The following is a 7,788-nucleotide window of genomic DNA, read 5'->3' on the forward strand; positions in this document are numbered from 1 at the left end:
ATGTTTGAATAGCTTAGATACTGCTTGTTTCAAAAATTGAGCTCCTAGGGACACACGGTTACATGTAAATTGTACGTAAAACATTTCACCGTAGCACAGTTTGCCGTGAGCTTATCGGAAAGAGAAGACCGTATACAATACGGTCTCCAATTGTATTACATTCAATATGAACATTAATTCAATTTTCATAGCTAATTTTGACAAAATTCAAGAATGAAAACCTAACATATCTAACTTAACAAAGAATCCAGTATATCGGCTATTCAAAATTTGTTTGCTGATGGCTTCCTGTAAAGTGTAAGTGTATTTTGTTTAGACATGAATTTTGTCAGTACTATACGACCCAAAGAGGTTGGATGGTTTTTAACGCATTCGCTGCTAACTATATAATGAGATTTTAATTGCCCCCTTTAAAATGCACGTTAATTACATCGATCGGCCGCCTGGCAATTACGCGCATGCGCGTCTTCAGCGTCCAAAGTATTAATATACGGCCATATATCTCCGATATAATATTTCACGGCGAACTTCATACGTAAAATTTTCCGGACACGGGGACATACAAGATTTCGCAGTATGGAGTACGATGAATTGGATACGAACCGGAGTAACTAGAACCAAAATATTAATAATAATTAGAAGGGATTAATTCAAATTCTAAACGTTTCATATTATTTCTAAACAAAATCGTCGTTCGGGTATGATTTCTTTTGTATGCGTAAATGAGATATCTTAGGTGAGACCCTAATGGTAGAGTTAATTGGTTCTATTATTCTCGTATATGTAGGTATGCAGTACCGTGGAACTATCTCCCATGCATAACTTACTCTCCAGTGCGAATCCATTCATATTGTGATTTTCCTGTCGTAATTCAATTTCAAATTAATTTAATAATAAGCCAGGTAATTGTTAAAAATTGAGCTATCATATTCAACTCATTCATTATTACTATGTTATTGTTTGGCTGCTTTTTAGTCTGTCAGCGAAAACGAGTTTAGATCGCCCGGAGATGATTAAATTAAAATTCGGTCAATCATTTTTATAATCAACAGAAGTAAATTGCAGATAATGCCAACGTAATTAGTAGAGATTTACTAATCTAGATCGGTGTTTCTCACCATACTATAAATACTTAGTTAGTTATAAGTAGAGTTCCCTATCCCGGGATCCCGAGCTATTTTCGATACCTCTGAATCCCGGGATTGATAAACATAATCCCGAAACTCTCGGGATTGATTTTTTTTATCAATTTTTATGGAAAATCAAAATAAAAACGAAAATACAGCAGAAAAAATACTTTTAATAACAAATAACTACATTAGAAATAAACTGAGTTTGAATGAAGTTTGATTTATACACATGTGTAAGTTGCCGATTCATTTTATTTTTTCACATAAATTAATAAAAATGAGAAAGATTGGAAAAAAACAATGCTTCGCACTATTAACAAAGTAATTCCACCATGATCTCATACGTTTTACGGCAGTTTCATATTTGGATGACTAATTAGATTTATGAAGCGGGACCAGTCCCGGGATTGTCAAATTGTAATCCCGGGATCAGAATTTTGGCTCGGGATTGGATTCCCTAGTTATAAGTAACTTATAATTCGCTTTTCATTTATGTGACCGGTAGCGTATTGCCAAAATAATATACTTATCAGCCAGCAAGCCAGCAAAGATTTTAAGGTGTCTAGGACATTGTGGCGCCGCCATTTAAACATTAGGATTACCGGACGACAACCAACTGGACGACGGTCATCTTGGCGTTGCTACATTTTAATTAAATATTTGAAAAAAAATACACATAGGTTACGACATAAAATACCTACCTAGTAGTCTTATATATAACAGTAAGTACTTATAGTAAATACAACATATTATTTTATAGGTAGTTAACGTAATTTTAAGTACTGCGTTTACTTTTTGGTAATATAAATATTTTAACATAGGAACATAATTTGAAAACTTTTGGACTTGAAACTGTATTTGCTAGTAGTTACATGGAATTCTTATCTAATTGCGTTAATTTTTGGATAACAAACCGACGTCCTGATCACTCCAATTTTTAATTATAACGTACTTACACTTGCTATTAAATTATTAAACTATTTCTTTATGATATTAATTAAAATTAGTGCATTTATTTGATACCTTCATTTAAAATATAAAAACCGATAAAATAAAATAAATAGTTTAATAAATATTTTATTTTTTTTGTGTGAAATATTATTAATTATTATTATAATAATATATAAGTAGATAATCCAAAAAATAACCGTCAAATTATATAATATTTCAGTTTCTACAACTATGTTTATGATACTTATGTCAATGAAATGGTTTCACATTAACATTTATTTATTGATAAATATTTGATATTGTAATGATATATTGAATTTTTGAGCAATGTATTGTGTCAATGAAAAATTGATAAAATGCATTGAAAATCTAAAAACAGAATATGTGTACATTTATATAATATTACTTCAGTTAAGATACGATCGTAGTTAGTAGTATAATCATACAGAATATTGTTTGTAATGTAGTTATAAATCTTTTCTAATATATATATAAAATTATATATATATATATATATAATTTTTCTAATATCTAATAGTTTATAAATACAAAACGTTAACTTTACAACTTCCTATCTAATTTAATGTTAAAATGAAGAAGTCAACATAAATGTACTGTTAATAGTTATAGTATTATCAATGATTTCGGTTTGCACAAAGAGGTAGACAGGTGTATTATAGTGTATTTATTTTATCAAAGGTATTAATCAAATAAATCTAGAAGCCGAGATTAGTCACTTTTATAGATCTTAATTTGACAGAATGCAAATCGATTGCATGTAAATTAATATTTTACACGAACATTATTTATCTTGTCGCAAACTGGTTACGCCATATATAATCACAAAAGTGTGCATACCTAACATATATTTAAAATGCAAAATATGCACAACTAATTCGATAGTAATTATTATTATTTAATAAATGTTTCATTTTGTCGAATGTTGTTTCGCATAACTTCCTTATAATAATATCTGTATTATGTGTAACATCGAATATCTACATTATACATCTAGCTATGTTTAAGATTTCGAGTGTATAGATAACACAGGGCTTGAAATGAATCGAAACCAACTTGAGCTCAGCTCCAGTTTGTGAATACATCGAGACAAACACTCCGCGTTCCGGTTCGTTTATTATTAAAAAAAATTTTATATTCATTTGCTTTACATTTTTTTTCTTAAAATTTAGTACAAGACTTAGTGAAAATATAATTTATAACATGTCGTAAACCTCAATTTCTGCAAACAATAATGAGTTTTTGTATTATTTTGCTACAAAGATGTTATTAGGCGGTTTTAATCGTCATTAAATTTCGGCTTTCAGTGAATAAAATTAGAGTGCTTCTTATACAAAAAATCAGTCTATTGCATTAAACACGTGTTAACCAAAGCGTTGTATACCCTAGTCTAATAATAAATATTGATTTATGTAAATGAATGCACGTTAATATTAATATTGTTTACTAGAGTTTTGTACTATTTAGAGCTGGGCTTAGCGTCCCATGTTTTTAATTTTCACGGTCTGTGTATTGTATGCTATTATTAAATTGCATATAATAAACGATCGGAAATAATACATTGTTTATACATACAATACAATAACGTTCCGTAAGTCTAGAAAGATCATGCACCGTTTATAGGTAGTAGATTACGAAATAAAAGATAACGCTACAATTATTGTAGCATTATCTTTTATTTCGTATTATAACAGTATATTTCGTAAAAGTAAATGATTTTTATTTCGTTTACGGCAACAAGGTTTAGCTGTCTAAATATTGACTAGATATAGATATTATATACTTTCCACTCTGGGTTGTAAAATGTTATGTTTCGAGCACTGCCATAAATCACACCGATCTCTATGATCAGGCAAGCGTTTTTGATGTAAATAAGTGATGTCTTCCAGAATTCTGTAAATAGATAAACGTTTATCATCTCTCTTGCACGCTTTTACATGTTTTACAAATCACTTTACACAGTTCAGTGGGAGGTGAAGCAAGGCTAACGTGAAACGGTAGACCAATAAAAAACCAAGTAACACTCTCCGTTTACTCACCGTTAAATTTGGAAAGGGGTTTTCAAGGATATTATGAACTATAAGAGAAAAATATTTTTCCCTTCCAAGAATACTTGGGGTATGAAGACATGCATCAAAAACAAAACGTAAAAAAACTTGTCATTAACGTTAATAAACATAAGTAATTTTATAAAATATAATTAAAGCATATTTTATAAAACAATCATAAATAATTGCTGATTAATACAAGAATTCCGAGTCATTAAATCAGACGCAAAAAGTTAATATGCAATTCCGTAATAGTTGTAAAAACCGTCGACTTTCCATTTTTCGTTGCAAAATGATCACTTTGCACCTTTGTGTCATTGCATTGATACATACTGCATAGGCATAATGTTATTTCAACATCGTCCAAGATTTTTTTTTTGTTTATACCTCTCAGGAACGTGTTTGTACGAAATCGAAATTCTTACATACTTATGTGCTTACCAGTTATTCGTCTGCGCAGATTTTAACTGGTTTTATTTTAAAGTAACTTTATTTAAATCAGAGCGAGTAATTTGACCTATTTATATTTTATCTTACTTTTGACTTATGACTTCTTATTCGTTTGGGGAAATCAATGACTGCAGGGTATCGCACTAGAAGTTGGCAAAGGCCAGATCATTTTCCGTAGCTTGTAGGATCTTTTTAATACGGAAATGGGACACCAGGATAACTGGACAATAGCCAACTTAGTGCCGGTAAAGATGAATGAAATGCGTAAAAATACACGTAATTTACGTTTTGAAACTGCAAGTAAGCAACATAATTCAGAGTATCCTAATTATACCTAATTAAAATTACCTAAATTATAAAATATTGACGTTTGTTCTCTAGTAATTATTATAATAGTGATTTCATTATATTTTAGGCAATATTTTATACCCAATTTATGTAAAATACATTTATTAACAGATATTTGTATAATTTAATTATTATATGACTAATATAATTATTATGGACGGTTTCGAGACCCCTTTTTCAATCTTCTTTCGAATCGATTGCGTCACCCGCGTTACTGAAAATCGGCACTACTCAGAGCCTCCATCCTGAGTAGGGAATCCAATCCCGAGCCAAAATTCTGATCCCGGGATTTCGGGATTACAATTTGACAATCCCGGGATTGGGATTTTTTTCCATTGTTAATATAAAATTTTTATATTTACAAATAACATTGATAAAATTGGTCAAAAGTAAATCTAGTATAATTTATACTATTTAAGACATTTATTGTTAATTAATATTGTATACGTCAAATCTTGGAAATACACAAGTTTAATGGAGTAAATAATATTGTAATATAAATAATAATGTGAATTTAATATGAGATTGCTATTTCTGATAGTAAAGACATGATGAATAGATCAGCGAGATTTAAAATAGTAAAGCAAATAATCATGGCGTACTTATGGCCTTTCCGCTTCATAAATCTAATTAGTCAGCCAAATATGAAACTGCCGTAAAACGTATGATATCATGGTGGAATTACTTTGTTAAAAGTGCGAAGCATTGTTTTTTTACCAATCTTTCTCATTTTTAATAATCTATGTGAAAAAATAAAATGAATCGGCAACCTACACATCAAACTTCATTCAAACTCAGTTTATTTCTAATGTAGTTATTTTGTATTAAAAGTATTTTTTCTGTTATATTTTCCATAAAAATTGATAAAAAAATCAATCTCGAAATCCCGGGATTGTGTTTATCAATCCCGGGATTCATAGGTATCGAAAATAGCTCGGGATCCCGGGATCCCGGGATTCGGGATCCCGGGATTGGATTCCCTAATCCTGAGACTCACATTATAGCATATAGACTCCTCGCGCCGTCTGCAAGAAATCCTGTCGCTCGCCGCTCTTTTGCAACCTCCCAATTCGTGGCAGTATCCCGTAGCTCCGCCGTATCCACTCAATGTATGGTATTTAGCAGCCTTCCAGGATACCGTAATCTTGTTGACTTTGACGAACAAACAGGCCAGGTTGAAATTCTCTGCATTTGTAACACGTAGCCGAACCAGACCCAACATCGCTTCTTCAGTTTCAATGTGATGTGTGAAGTGGCTGCATAGTCCGCCTTCTCTTACCTCTTCGTTATTCGTATTATGGCACATTGGCCAATCGCTGTCATGTAATAACACTTCTTTTTACAACGTTTTTCTTAGGTCCTATTCTTATTTGTACGGTGTTTGTTTGTCCGGTACAAATTTTGTAATCGATTTTAACTAACTTCCCGACTAGCTAGACATTTGAAACTTTTAGAATATATCAGAACACGATGCCAATGCATTTTTTAATACTTTTAGCCATCTTTAAGTAGAATTGAATTCGTTTTCAGTTAATTCTGTTTTGTATGAAAAGTTATTTTGATACCATATTGGTTGCTAGGGGGTTTTAGCAACTAAATTATTAAATAATATATACGTGCGTTACTATAAAAATCAATATGAAATGACATTTCATTATTCAGTATTTCTATCAAGTACAATTTGTTTTGATCGTTTAAGCTAGTCAAGTCAAGTTTATATGACTCAACAGAAAATTTAAGACTTTGTATATAACAAATTATTTTTATCTTGTAATTATTTTAAATAAATAAACCGATATTGCACATTTCTATGAATATGCCTGTTGGTTGGGAAACTGCAATTTTCTTAAACATTTCCACAAACTAAAATATATAAATCTTTCTCTCATCCAGTTCATCAAGTGACCTTCATTCTGGTGGATATGTTAATACTGACACATATGGTTAAGTGCTCTTCTTTTAGTATCTGTCCATCTGATTGGGTGGCTTAAAATATTATGGTCATTTAGTGAGCGACGTAAATAAATCATTCATGATCGTCGATTTCAAAGAAAGTATTAAAAAGCACTTATTGTAATCATCTTCTGATAATAATTAGTCATTAAAAAACTTGTTTCAAACATATGCGCATGTGTAAATTTCACTGAGGTGATATAGTGTAACATATATATATATAACAGTTATTTTATTGATATATTACGCGGTATCTGCTGTGACCAATATAAATAATGCATTTTATAAAAAATGGAAGCCCATATATATTTACGGTTGTTAATTATTTTAAATTAACTTTTTTTTAAATTCATTTAGTGTGACAACGGTCTCTGAGTAACGTATATTATATACATTTGAAATAAAATTTAAGTGTCTGCCTTTTCGAAAAATTTTCCTTTTAATCAGCGTTTTAAATATTTCTGTTTTTATTTCTTTCAAAAAATGTCTGATTGTCGGTAAGTTTATTCCATTATAACCTAAAAACTACTATGCTAATATTATCAAAACTTACGCAGTTGATAAAAATTTGATTCAGTTTTATGAAAATAATAAGTATCTCTAAAGGTTCTCTAATGAAAAAATAAAACATTTTTTCAAAAAATAATGCACTTGCAACAATTCGTCAATGCTCAGATAGCAGTGGTGGAGTGCTGAGGAGAAGTGCCGATAGAAATGCACTTACTAACGTCTGACCCTTGTCGATCGCGTGGACTCAGCCGAGTGTGATACTAACGTACGTGTCTGAACTCTGAAGGCACTGACTAGATATTCATAGAAACAGAACGACTAGCTAGACTCTAGCTAGTATCTAGCTGCTAGAGTAACGCACGCCTAGAACCAACCGTTGT

The sequence above is a fragment of the Rhyacophila brunnea genome, unplaced genomic scaffold, assembly GCF_057557595.1.
Source record: "Rhyacophila brunnea isolate RB1 unplaced genomic scaffold, BYU_Rbru_1.0 scaffold_18, whole genome shotgun sequence".
Taxonomy (NCBI): domain Eukaryota; kingdom Metazoa; phylum Arthropoda; class Insecta; order Trichoptera; family Rhyacophilidae; genus Rhyacophila; species Rhyacophila brunnea.